The 14,091-nt window shown below is 35.7% G+C and overlaps 1 long non-coding RNA gene across 2 annotated transcripts; it reads right to left on the bottom strand.

Annotated features, from left to right (window-relative positions):
• Nucleotides 1-3,015: 3,015 nt before the first annotated feature.
• On the bottom strand, nt 3,016-12,271 carry LOC148846063 (uncharacterized). 2 transcript variants are annotated; one of them, XR_016102626.1, is made up of 5 exons: nt 12,173-12,271; nt 8,947-9,202; nt 8,089-8,282; nt 7,676-7,715; nt 3,016-3,345 (listed from the first exon to the last, which is right to left on the bottom strand). It is a non-coding gene; the product is annotated as an uncharacterized LOC148846063 (long non-coding RNA). The 2 variants fall into 2 exon arrangements; XR_016102627.1 differs by lacking the exon at nt 8,089-8,282.
• Between the last annotated feature and the right edge of the window lie 1,820 nt (nt 12,272-14,091).

Genomic DNA, 14,091 nt, shown 5'->3' with positions numbered 1-14,091 from the left:
CTTTCTCTCTAAGGTTGTGTTTGATATCATTGCTTTTTCTAGATGAAACATTTTGGATTGATCAATGCAAATTGGAGAGAGATATGTTACTTCTGCTATAATGATTAGACTTTACCCCCTTGAGGTAGGAAACACCAATTTGATATTTCTGGAAATAGCCTCTCACACATGCATTTTTAAGGTTTGTCTATTTACATCATAAAATAGCCTCAATTAACCCAAAACGGTTTAGGTAGAAACAACAATGATACCAAACACAACCTAAAATAACCATGTCCTAAAACTTGTGATATAGTGTCTGATCGTTTGGATGGAAATTATTGTGACAGAAACATTAGAATACTAGGGTGATGTTCGGTGTCATTGTTGAAATCCTGCTACATCACCAGTTTAGCACCACCTAATTGTTTTGAATTTAACATCAATTTTCCATTTGGTTGAGACTATTTTGAGATAGAAAAAAAGTTATAAAAATGTTTCTACAAGAAAAATAAATGAGGGGGTGTCGGAGGAATGTCAAGTTGATGTTTCCTACATTAACTGCCCATTTGAAGATAACCCAGATTTCCTACTCACTTTTCCTATCCACTCTCTACCCACCATGAATTGCAGCCACACATCTCTCAAATCATAATAGACATGTGTGGCTGCAATTCACGGCGGGTAGAGAGTGAGTAGGAAATCCCGTTTGATTTGAAAAAACAGTCCAATGACCCGACTCTTGGTTGGAATCCTATATGGCAGTGTAGAGATAAATTCTTGTGCATTTCATAATGCATGCTAATAAAGATGGATATACACCATTTAATACCCATTACATCAGCAATTTAGACCTATTTATGAGCCGGGCTCAGGCTTAACTTTTCTCAAAATTTGAATGGCCCAGCCCGAAATAGTGTAAAATGTTTATTGACAAGCCTGAAACCCAGCCCGTGAACAGGTGTGATATGCATCTAGATGTTATTTATTTGTTTTGAATGTAGTATCTAGATGTTAATCTATGTGGAATAATGATCCAAAAAAATTATTTTTAAATTTGACCATTTGATGAGAGTCAATATAATAGGGTGGTGTCACATTAATTATAAACATTTCATTTAAACATTTTAGGTGGAAATGTCAATACCCAATAGTATACTGCTCAAAACACTTGCTCAACTCCTATTAGTAAATAGTTGTTTTTGTCAAAGGAAGAAAAACCCTTTAGAAGTTTCTATCTATAGGGATAAACCCCTTCTGAGCATTAGTAAGAAAACCCTTTCTGAATAATTTAAATCATGGGATGATTCAGTTCACATTCAGAGAAATTTTGATTTTTTTTTTTTTTATGTATAAGAGTAACTTTTATCCAAAAGCTATTGTAGTTTCTTTCAGTTCAGATTGGTTCTCACAGAGCACACCCCATCTCCTGTGCATTGCCAATATCTCCTGGAATTGGGATCTCCTGCAAATAAAATACGCTTCAACACCCTATCAATTTGATTTAACACCACACATCTCACTATGAAATTGGGGCCCATCATAAAAGTGGGATCTACGGTGCATGAGATGTATGGTGTCATATAATATTGGTAGGGCATTAGAACGTATTTTGTTGACAGGTGATCTGGACTCCACCTCCCGTGTTTGTCATATGGTGAGATGTTCCCAATTCACGGAGAATGAGCTGTGGGGCACATGTGGGGTGCGTTCTGTGGGGAGCCCATCCAAATTCAGGATCTGTGAGGAGTGAGAACATAGTCCAAACTCCAATGCAATGGATGATTCTCTATAGACAACAGTAATTGCAGTAGCTACGCAGGTTTGGGATGGTTAGGTCTCTTTTAACAAGGTTTGGGTTTTCCATATTGTCCCATCTAGCTTGGACAAGGGGCTAGGGAAAGCAATCAACCCTAATAGGCAGATTGATAAATGTTAAGCTCAGTTTGGAAGGAGTTCAAATACAAATATGTAGAGTGTAAAACCTTACATTTTGTATTATTTCGTATATATTTATACTGTACATATTTGTATTTGTATTCTTTCCAAACTGAGCCTTGAAAAAAATAGTAGTTAAGTCCTGAGCACTGAAGCCCAAATTCATTTGGGTGTAGGATTGCATTGAAATCACCAATCCAAAGCCACAGACCGGGAATATTGGTAGAAAGTTGATTAAGCTCAGTCCAAGTGTAGGTTTGTTGATTTCGCTCTAGGTGATTATTAGGGTCCAATCCGGTTGAGAGGGGTGCAGGTGAATGTTAGCGTGAATACAAATGGTCTGATATATTAGTATCTTGCAAAGTAATTTACTAGTTTTTCCACAGAAGTCAAATACCACCAGAAAAACCCTCTAGATCCACGTTGTAGGAACCTGAGTAACCGAGGCTGGCAATGATTCCGGAGGCTCTATTAGCATTAATACGGGTTTCCACGATGATGACTATCGTTGGCTTGTGAAACCTGGTGATGTCCATAAGGGATCTTCCAAAGTTTTTGTTACTACACCTGTTCATCGGCCGAATCAGGTTGGGCTCGGGCTAGGCTTTCGCCTATTGTCAACGTAAAATCTTTAGGCCCAAGCCTGAGCCCAGCCCTCATAAAAGCCTGAGGTCCGAAGCCCAAACACTTGTATAATCATAATAGGATTTTTTGGCACCTGTAAGGTTGTATCGTGATTTTTTAACACCTGCAACGTTATTTTTGTCATGTAGCTGTAAATTAAAGTTTTTATATGATTCAATCAAAGATATCCCTATTTTAAATAGTAAAACAAAGAAGAAAAATGTCAATTCTAAGTTCTAAATGTATTCTTTCAATTCCAAACAAAGGGCAATCTGAATTCAGAAAACAAAACATAACCATTAACCAATATCAATCTTTATTTCAATATATATATATATTAACTAGGATTTTAGCCATCTATGCATTCTTGAAACTAGCCATCCATCAATAGAAAATCATACTATTCCTCTAAAAATAAAATATTCCATCACCATTCTCATAAAGCTAACATGAAAATTCACATTGGCACAAGTATAACATAACACACTAAAACACAACCAATACCAAACTTGTTCCAAAAGATGTTTTAGGCTTTTAGCCATCTATCTATTATTGAAAACAACCATCCATCAATACAAAATCATATTATTCCAACAAAAATAAAATATTCCAGCCATCCATCATTCTTGAATTAACTAACAAACTTGAATATCCCTCCTTGAGCAAAAGGAAAAAACTCATTGTCATTGCTCATACATATCATCAAGTCCAGCACCTTCTTCGTCATCATCATGGCTATTTGATACCTCCTCTTCTTCTAATAAACTTGAAGATCTTGTAATAGTGCTCAACAAGCTTGACCCCCTACATATAATTGGAAAAAAAAAACTATTAAAATAGATTCAATGAAATAAATAATAATATATTTGAATAAATAATAGATAAGAAATCACTTATTGCAAAGCCTTGTGCACGAAGCCAATCTTCACGACAAACCAAAACTTGAATTGTCTTAGATTTAAGTGAACTTCTCCATAGATTGATCACCTTCTTCCCAATGCTAAATGTTAATTCAAATGCAACGTTGAGATATGAATAGCTAAAATATCCTGAGCTATTGATGCCAATTTGCCAACTCAAGATACCAAAGTGAACTCTTACTCCAATACTCTAAAATACCAACATCTGCCTTTGTATCAAGGTTTTGATCCTCCAAGTAAAGATCTAATTGATTTTTCTCACTTTTAGACTTTCTTTTCAAACTTAAAAAACTATTCATAATCCTCAAATCCATTACCATCACCATTTTTTTCACTAATGTTAATTTGACTACAAGATCCAACCATGGATGTAGAGGAAAATTTTTCCTTATATTTAGCAAAAATGCATGAAGAATATTCAAAATAGAATTAACACACTCATCACCACCATCCCCATAAAGCTTATTAAAACAATACTTTACTAACCTTATCTTGCAACAAGGATCCAACATAGCAGCACATGACAAAATCATATTATATTCAACCCAATATTTATCAAAATTTTCTTTCATATCTCTAACCTTGTTAGACAAAAAATTATCAAGTTCCTTATTGTCATCAAATGTCTATGAATCATCCACACTCCCTTAAAATAAATGTTTGAAGTAGGGTGTTTAGTGGTAGAAAACATACAAGTAACATCATAAAAAATCTTTAAGAATTTGTGAAGTTTATAAACCTTGCCCCACTCTTCTTCTGAAAGCACAAACATTTTAAAATTGTTATCCCTTTGCCTTCAATGTTATAAAACTTGCTTATAAAAAATGGTACGCTCAAACATCAAATAAGTTGGATTCCATCTCATACACATGTCTATCCTCAATCTTTTGACGATATTCAAATGAAATTTTTTTTCAGCAATTTCATAAAACATGTTCTTTCGACCAACTAATTTCTTTATATATTTCACACCATTATGAATTTTAGCAATAACATCATCAACAAGTCTCAAACTAGTTTGAATAATAAGATTCAAAATATAGTTACAACAACGAATCTTAAAAAAATCACCACCACACACCAAAGATTTATATATTGAAGATCTAAATTTTTACGTGTTTGTGCCATGGTAAGGCTATGGAGGTTGGTCAAGTCTCTGAAGGTCCAGAGAAGGCTATAGGAAAGAGAGAGGTTGTGGGGAAGAGAGAAGAAAAGAGGGGAGAAATGATGATCCCCCTTTTGAGAAACCCTAGGTCCAAGTTATAGTGTCCTTCCCTAGGGAAGAGTTGTTCTCCCTTTTTATAGAGAGAAACCTAAAGCTATAAGGAGAAGGATTTAAAATGAGACATTTTCTGTTAGGAAATGAGAAATTTTATTTATGTTGACTATTAATGGAGCATTATTGGGGTTTTGCCACATGTCCAACGAGATCCTTTGAAAACAGTGTTTCCTTTCCCTTATGGTCCATTTGGTTGTCAAGAAAGAATGGGATGGGATGGGAAGGTAATGTTTTTTTTCCCAATCCTGTCACCTGTGTTTGGTTACTGAGACTAGTTACCCTGCTAAACCTGTTTCCCAATGTTTGATTGCTAAGAAAATAGGATTATTGGATCCATCATAGTTTAACAAATCCATGCATTCTCCAAGCCCACATCACAAGACTTGTTTTGGAGATGACGTGGCACAATAGTATTTGATCAATGAAACATGTGATGTTGACATGGCATAGTTAAAAAGTCCTATGTAGTAAATATATAGTGTACTTGAAATTGGTAAATATATAGCGAGATCCTTCGAAGATAGGGTTTCCTTTCCCTTATGGTCCGTTTGGTTGCCGAGAAAGGATGGGAAGGGATGAGATGGAAAGGGAAATTTTTTTTTCCTCAATCCTGTCACCTTTGTTTGGTTGTTGAGACCAGTTATCCTGCCAAACCTGTTTCCTAGTGTTTGATTACTGAGAAAATTTTACAGGATTGTTGGATCCATCCCAGTTTAACAAATCCATGCATTCTCTAAGCCCACATTGCAAGACTTGTTTTGGAGACGACACGGCACAATAGTATTTGATCAATGAAACATGTGATGTTGACATGACATAATTAAAAAATCCTACGTAGTAAATATATAGTGTACTTGAAATAGGTAATATAAACGGTTTCATCAAACATAATGTCATAGGTCAGTTCCCTAGGTTTGTAACAACCAAATATTTGCAACCATCATTTAAATAAGTATAAGATTGACATAAACACCAAACTAATAACCAACACAATAATGATCATCGATTGCGAATGGTTTTCTTTTGATGCATTCATCTTCATGTCAATATCTTTTATATGGATCCTAGGAGTGTTCCCAATAATCGGTTTTTGGGGTATTGGGTATATATTGCATTGGTACTGCTGCAATTGGAATACCACCTCTTCGTAAGTGTAGTTGTAGTGGTGCAGCACCAACCAATGAATTAGAATTTCTCTATCCATCTATCAAAGCAAAATTTGTATGGAAAAAAGGATAAAAGTAGGATTCCTCAATTCAATTTAAGTCAAGGGAGGGAGCACACTGCAATTAAAAGCTCTCTATCCATCTATCAAAGTAAAATTTGTATGAAAAAAGGATAAAAGTAGGATTCCTCAATTCAATTTAAATCAAGGGAGAGAGCAAAAAAAGATGATTATTTTTTATTAGCACATGAATACACATAATGAAAATTTTAAGCCAAATAATAAACTCAACAAATACATTAACCAATATAAGGATAGGGATAACAAAATGAATGAGCCAAAGTGAACCAACAAACTACCATCCTTTTTTGTTCATACAAAAGAGGAGATAAGTGATACATTATCAATTAAATACTCAAAAATAGTGTATTTCAAAGTCAACCAACAAACTTCCATCATTCTTTATTCATACAAAAATAAGTTTTATGGTTCTTAGGCATAGGGGTCAACACATGATATCAAAAATAAGTTTTATGGGGCTTGGATAAGATGCTAGATGAGCTATAACTTAGGTTTTGGGTTTGAAAATGGTCTCGGATTTTTACATAGGTCTCAGTCTGAACTTGGGTTGGGTTTTAATATAAACTTGATTTTGGGTTTGTGGCTGATTAAGGACATTAACTTTCTCGTAATAGAGCTTTTGGAATATTTTGAATTTGTTGTATGACCCTAGACCCTTCATTTTCTTGTAATAGTGCTTCTGCAATTCACATACATTAGAAGAACTTTTCTGACCGAGATAAGTCAGAAAAATTCTACACGGAAAACACTCTGGATTGTATATGGATGGTGTTCCTTATCTACACCAGTCCTGTATGTAGTATTCTGTCGTGACCAATTATTGGGATTCACAATCTTGTGGAATTCTTTTTGTTTGCAACATCAACTATAAAGTACAAGAAATTCAGTTTGCTCAAATTGCTTTATTCTATTAGGGAAAATTTTATCTTGTCACCTGGCCTGTTCTATAATGCTGAAATTTACTAGATGAGTAAACTATGATGTGCAGACCTGTGGAAACCTCTTTAATGAAAATCCTTCACTAAAATGACTTTGTAGAAAACAATTCTCCTCCTCTTCAACACACTAATCCATACATACATACTAACACTGTATAACAATTGATATGCAGACCTGCGGAAATCTTTCTCTTTAATCGTAGTCCCCTTGTGATAATAATAAATTACCTATTTTGAGTTGCCTATATACATTAAAGAACCAAAATGGAGCTTAAACTAAAAAGTCTGAAATATTTGAAAGATTTAGTATGGTTTATTAGAAAGTAACTGAGAAAATGAAAATTGTGGAGAAGTCTTTAAGAACATCTTGATCAACATTTAGCAGAAGTCCTCAAGTTACAAAGAGAGCTAGAAGACAAGTCCTGTTAGTTAATTATAAAAAGTTTGACATTACCACAATATATGAATTTTTTCTTATCATTTAGATCACTTATTCACTTCAAACATAGCATTCCAATGTTATTCAAAGGATCTCATATAGATGTGTTTCACTCACTATGTAATCAAAAGGCAAATATCAAATCCTATAAAAATTGTTTGAGTACAATCACACATAGAAAGCATACAAAAAAAAGAGATTACCGATGGAGCATTAATAGAGTAAGTTGTACAGTTTACTGATGGAGCATTAATAGAGTAAGAATCAAGAAAAAAATATATAAAAAAATAAAACTGTTGTAATAGAGATTACCTGAGATGACTTGAGATCCCTTTGGCTTGCCTGAGATTACCTGAAATAGAGCAATAATAAAGCCATCAAAAATTTCAAGCCAAAGCAATAAAAAAATGGTATAAAAGTGAACGACAGTTCACTTTGAAAGGCAGAAGCCATATCTGGACGAGGCAAATTCCGGAAGCTAGATCTGGACATGGAAAACTTTAGATCTAGACAAGGCAAACACCGAAAGCTAGATCTAGAGATCCAACGTTCAAATGAACACCTTGAATGATAGTTCAAGTCTTTTCTGGCAATGGAGGTTGGTTTGGACGAACAGATAGAGGTAGAGGATGATCATATTTGAATGGGAACTCGTTCAATGAAAAAAGACAAAAATGGTATAGAAGTGAACCAAAATCGTAAGAGGATTGCAAATTTGAACTTACTAGTGAAAGAAGTCGCCGGAGATGGCACCAGTGAGAAGACTGGTGAATGGTGTGTGAAAGGAAGATGACACTCGGAATGGTGCTCTCAACAAAATTTTCTCACTTGCTTCCTTTCTCAGTGGGGTTGCACATTTTGGTGTGACCTTGCATAAAGACTTTTGGGAATTCGCGTCTCAAAACTTTCTCATCCCATCCTAGTTTTTTATTCAAAACAAACACATTACAAAAATAATATTCCTTATAGATGCTTTCCATTCCATCTCTTTCTTAGCAACCAAATGGACTGTTAAGGATTCTCTACGTATGCTACTTCTTTTCAGACCGTTTTATACTAACATGGTATGGGTGACATCATTATTTGTGTTGCAAACCTTTACTAGGCCCATGGGGCATCTTGTCATGTGCATAATTTAAAGGCACACGTGTATCTAATATTTATTCCTAGTTGTACAATAATTCCACATTTGTCATGGGCCTATGATGGCTTCAAACTCATCGTAGGTTTGTGTGCATCCAAAACTCATCATGGGTCCATGCATGTCTGAGACTTATCGTAAGCTTATGCATGTCTAAAACTCATCGCAAATATATCAATATACCCAAAGCTCATCACAACTCGTTTTGAGCATGAGTATAAAATAAATAAAAAATCAATCAAATAAAATGATTTCAGATATAAATTTGAAGTTGAAACAATTTCATATATAAAATGAACAAAAAATCAATCAAATAAAATGGTTTCAGATATAATATGAACAAAGCCAAATGATTTTAGATATAAATTCGAATTAAAATGATATCAGATGGTATTCTTGTCATTGCTGGCGATCTAGAGTGGAAGGGGAGAAAAAGGGTAACCTTTGTCACTGGTTGCCGCTTGATAGAGTGCCGCCGACCACTGTTGGGGATGGGGATGCTCCCTCTAATTCTATATCAGGTAATCAGGTTCATAGAATGGGAGATGGGGCTCTGTCTTGCTAGAGAGATGAATCCACTTCCCTAGTCGTTGACTCGCTGGTCATTGTTGTTGAGGATGGGGTTGTCACTTGCCACTATTGAGGATGGGGTCACTAGTTGCTATTGTTGATGGTATCCAGCCGCTTAATCGCTCAACCTGCCAATTGCATAAAAGGGTTGAGGAAGAATGTAACTTATCGAATGAAACTATGAAAGTATGAAATTGATTTGGGGGAGAGTAGTGAGTGAAAATTAGGGCTAGATTTATAAAATAAAAATATTATTATGTTTTTAAGAATATATTATATATATTAATATTGTCGGGCCAAGTTGGGCTTTCATGTAAAATCCTGAGCCCAGCCCAAAATTAAGTCAGGCTTAGATCATTGGGCCTGAGCCTAGGCCCACGAGCCTAATAATATGTCTGAGGCCATCCGGGGCCGGGTTGGGCCGTCTAGCTACCCGGCTCATGAATAGGTCTAATCGTTAAACACTCTGGGAGCATTCCAAAACAACATCTTCATAGAGGGAAAAGAAGGCTCTATTAGCATTAATTTTATCAAGAAAGAAGACTAGCATTTCAACTGAGCTGGTGCCCCTTTGGAAGGATATCTTTGTTGTTGCTGAATCTATTTCTTTTTCTCTTTCTTTTGTTAAGAGAAGTTGAAATGGTTTTGCACACTTGTTAACCCAGAGAGGTTTCTAGGATCAATCCCTTTTTGCTTTTGACTACTCAGATTGGCTCTAGTCACTTGCCAAAAATGAATTTGGCTAACCTCCATGGTGTGAGGATTGCGGATCTCTTGTTATTTCTTTTTTTTTTTTTGGTCTTTTAGGGTCTGTTTGATTGCTGGGAAAATTGGGCTATGAAAGGTTGGGATGAGAAGAGGAAAAATTATTTTCTCAGTTAGTTATGATGTGTTTATTTGTTGAGAAAATTTTGTGAGAAAATCCACTTTCCAGTGTTTGTTTTGCATAAAAATTTATATGAGAAAAATCATGCTCAACTATAAAAATGCATTTAATTTACTTTTATGACAACTTGCACCCCCCAAATGTATGACACGTGTGATTAAACTTGCCATGTGGCATGATAGTGTTATTAAACTTGCTCATTCAAAAATTTTAGTAAGAGTAAGAAATGCTTCATTATTTGGACTTGCTCATTCATCATAGAATTTGTTCATAAGTCTACTCAATGTGCACATCCATAAAAAAACTTGTGCGTGCATTCATAAAAGAAACTACTAGGAACTAAAATTGCTCCATTATTTAGACCTGTTGATACACCAAAGAATTTGCATTCAATAACCTATTTCATCCAAAAAGTCATACATATGTCAATAAATCATTTGAATTTGTCTTTAACCTGTAATTAGTTCATCAATACCAATAGTTCAACATATTCATTCCATGTAGTCATAATCATCCATATACCAATAAATCCATTGTGGGCATGGAGTCTCAACAACATGAACCCAACCCAACCCAACCCAACCCAACCCAATACACAATGTAGGGCATATGCTATGAACTTGAGCTATGCCATGTCCTAGACCATCTTCAAGATTTAGTATGTGTTTTGATACATGCTATGATATATATCACTTTCTGCTTTGTTTTAATGTTTCTTGCTAATGAATTTAAACATGCATGTCCTCAACATTGAGCTTGAAAGCATTGTTTAAAAACTATAACAGGAAAGACTCAAGAATATACAATTCCAAGGTAATTTATAATCTATAGTTGAACGCTATTGAATGAAAACCAGATTAGTCCAAGCAGTTTAAACAATTTATTTATTGTATAGTGTCAGGTTTCAATGATGGAATTAACAACAGTAGTTTTGTTTCTTGTTCTGTCCTAAAATAATGCAAATAAATCTAACCAACCCAAATAGGAATGGTAAGAATAACAGTATCATTCATTATCAGACAAGATAGCATTGCTTATGGTCCCAATAGTTACCTCCTCCACTTAGCTATAAGTGAATTGACGTAAAAAATTAATACGCATCAAATAATTAAAATAAATCATGAAAAAAAACTGAGGACATGGTTGTCTTGGTTTTGTAATTTGTTGATGAGTACACCACATTGAATTGAACCTCCTCTTCTCCCTCAACAAAGGAAGACATAAGCCATCACAAACTAGTGTTGTGCTTTTCCAAGTATTATCTCAACTATTGATGGTAGAAATCTTACTAGTTCCAACTTGGTGGAGATATCGAGTAGGAGTAGCAATGGGCTTTCCCTTTCCGTGGGTTAATAATGTTCAATGTTTAAGTCTCGACTGATGTCAATCTGTTTTATACTAGAAAATCAAGGTTTGTTCCAAGTCCTAGGTTCCGAAATTTAGCAAGAACAAAGGAAAAAAAAAAAAAACAGAGATTATATTTAACCCATTAAAACGTTATTATTGATTTTGCAGAGATTGGAAGGAATAAAAACAAAAATAGAGTTTATGTTTAACCTGTGCAAGATTTTTTACTGATTTTGCAGAGATTAGGGGGAATAAAAGCAAAAAATAGATGCTATATTTAACCTTGCAAGCATTATTACTGATTTTTCAGAGATTAGAGGCAATAAAGGCAAAAAAAACAGAGATTATATTTAACCTTGCAAATATTATTACTAATTTTGTAGAGATTGTAGGGAATAAAAACAAAAATAAAGAAAAGAACAACCAAAATAGAATGAAGATATATGGGAAACAATGGGAGTGTGAGTAAGGGTGTTACCTAAAGCTTGGGAACAAATACGTTCTTGGATTTGGCACAAATTTGTACAAATGAGGTGAAAATGTTAGATCTAGAAAACCCATGTGTATTTATACATTTTACAAAGAATAGATGCATGCTCGTGAAGGAAAAATGCAGTGTGACAAGATCTCATCGTTGGGTTAAAATGAGAAGAAAATTTGAAAAAAAAGGAATAGATGCATGCTCGTAAAGGTTGCGGTTTCATTCCGACAAAACCTCTACTGAAGACAATGAAAACACCAACTGAGCTTCCAAGTAATGAGGAAAAAAACATGGGGATAGAAAAGAAGGAATAATGGACTGAAAATAAACGAAAATGGGTAAAATATAATCACCAAATCAAGTTGTTCATGGATCTTGTCTTACCTTCCAAAGAGATGTCTGGAGAAGCCACCGGAGATGCGGCCGTTTGGGTGCTACTTGCAAAGGAGACAAGATTGTCGAACTCTTATTCTGACAAAGCCTGATAAATTTTCTCAAATGTGTCTTAAACTTTTCAAGATCCAAGTAATGAGGAAAAAAACATGGGGATAGAAAAGAAGGAATAATGGACTGAAAATAAACGAAAATGGGTAAAATATAATCACCAAATCAAGTTGTTCATGGATCTTGTCTTACCTTCCAAAGAGATGTCTGGAGAAGCCACCGGAGATGCGGCCGTTTGGGTGCTACTTGCAAAGGAGACAAGACTGTCGAACTCTTATTCTGACAAAGCCTGATAAATTTTCTCAAATGTGTCTTAAACTTTTCAAGATCCAAGTAATGAGGAAAAAAACATGGGGATAGAAAAGAAGGAATAATGGACTGAAAATAAACAAAATTGGGTAAAATATAATCACCAAATCAAGTTGTTCATGGATCTTGTCTTACCTTCCAAAGAGATGTCTGGAGAAGCCACCGGAGATGTGGCCGTTTGGGTGCTACTTGCAAAGGAGACAAGACTGTCGAACTCTTATTCTGACAAAGCCTGATAAATTTTCTCAAATGTGTCTTAAACTTTTCTTTTTCTACTGAGGTCACACTGTTTTGGTGCGATCTCGCTCACTTCATTTTGGGATCCCGCATCCCTCTCATTTCTCATCCCAAAACACTATTTACAAACAAACAAATACAGGAAAGGGAGAATCGTATAGGAATATTCCCTTTTTTTATCCCTTTCTTAATAAACAAATAGACCCTTAATGAACTCTCTTTTTCTGCGCCAAAAAAAGGGAAAACGGGGGTTGAAATTTTCCTAGATAAGATGATCACATCTTGTTCCCGATGGGCTCCTGGTGGGTTGCTTCATCTTGGCATTCTTGCTCAGATCTGTTCTAGTTAATGAAGGCATTAGGAACGTCTTGAGCATTTTCCTCTAGGTAGCTTTGATATGGGCCTCTACTATCTCTAGTCTCATTGTTATTAATGACGTTGCATGGTGAGGCCACACCAAAGTTAACCAAGTTTTCTCTAATTCTGAGTTGAGTAGCACTAGATCGCATTTTAGATGGAGGTTTGAGGATTATGGAAGGACAGGCAAGATCTCTATGGGTTTTGGTCGTTGATGGTTTCAACCTTGTTTGCTGGAGGATCTTCTCGTTTACTCAGTTATTTATTAATGTCTGAAGGTGGGAGGAGAGACCGGGCTGATTAGCTCTTGTAATAATTCTTGGTACCACCCAGATCTGCTATTATTTTCCCAGTGGGATTTGGATAATGGTGCAAGATTTTGGTTGAAGCAATTGATTGTTTTAAAAAAAATTGATATAGGCACAGATGGCCTGGTCCAATATCACGCACGCGCATGGCAGATGGCAGCATCCAGGGCGGACTCAATGAGGGCGCGCATAGAGCAAAGGTCAGCGCATGATGCGGGGCCAATAGCGTGGCCACACACGGTGGCCTTGGATGGCCACGCTCCTCTAAGCGACCTCAAGTATAAATAGGGGGCAACCTTCTCAAGGTAAACATCTGGACTCTGGATTACTAAGAGTTCTCTAGCATCTTGTGTGATCTCGTTTGAACACTCCATACTCAGGCCTCGTCCATCTCCTATTACTCCCGTACTAACTTGACCATCGGAGTCACCGCCACAGGTTAGCACTTGGGGCCTCTGACGTCCTATCCCTCTCTTCACAGGTCTGACCTATCAGCCCTTGGCTACAACAGACCTTGGACTCTTCAGCCAGCCCTTGGCTCGGAAGCGAAATTACACCATTGCCCTTGGTTCATCCTAGGCAGTAACAAAAATGAATCAGTTCTTTTTTTTTCCCTGTTTTTTGTTTATAACAATTGCAAATTTTCTT

The sequence above is a fragment of the Nelumbo lutea genome, chromosome 7 (genome assembly GCF_056320005.1).
Source record: "Nelumbo lutea isolate HS-2025 chromosome 7, American lotus-T2T, whole genome shotgun sequence".
NCBI lineage: Eukaryota > Viridiplantae > Streptophyta > Magnoliopsida > Proteales > Nelumbonaceae > Nelumbo > Nelumbo lutea.
Note: the sequence above shows the minus strand (reverse complement) of the source record. Positions and strands in the feature narration are given on the sequence as shown.